The sequence below is a fragment of the Myotis lucifugus genome, unplaced genomic scaffold (assembly GCF_000147115.1).
Source record: "Myotis lucifugus unplaced genomic scaffold, Myoluc2.0 scaffold_103, whole genome shotgun sequence".
NCBI lineage: Eukaryota > Metazoa > Chordata > Mammalia > Chiroptera > Vespertilionidae > Myotis > Myotis lucifugus.
Window position 1 is genome coordinate 4,306,638 of NW_005871151.1, and position 276 is coordinate 4,306,913.

Sequence of the window (276 nt, forward strand, 5' to 3'; positions counted from 1 at the left end):
GCCATAACCTCCCCATTGGCCCTGCCCTGAGTGTGACAGGGTGCAGCACCCCAACCCCCTGATCCGCCCTGCTCTGTGTGTGACAGGGGGTGGTGCCCCAACTCCCTATCGGCCCTACTCTGTGAGTAACAGGGGGGAGCTCCTCAACCCCCTGATCGGCCTGCTCTGTGCATGACAGGGGGGAGTTCCTCAACCCCTGATGGGCCTGCTCTGTGCGTGACAGTGTACGAAGCCCAAACCTTCCTTGATGGGCCCTGTTTTGTGAGTAAGAGGGGG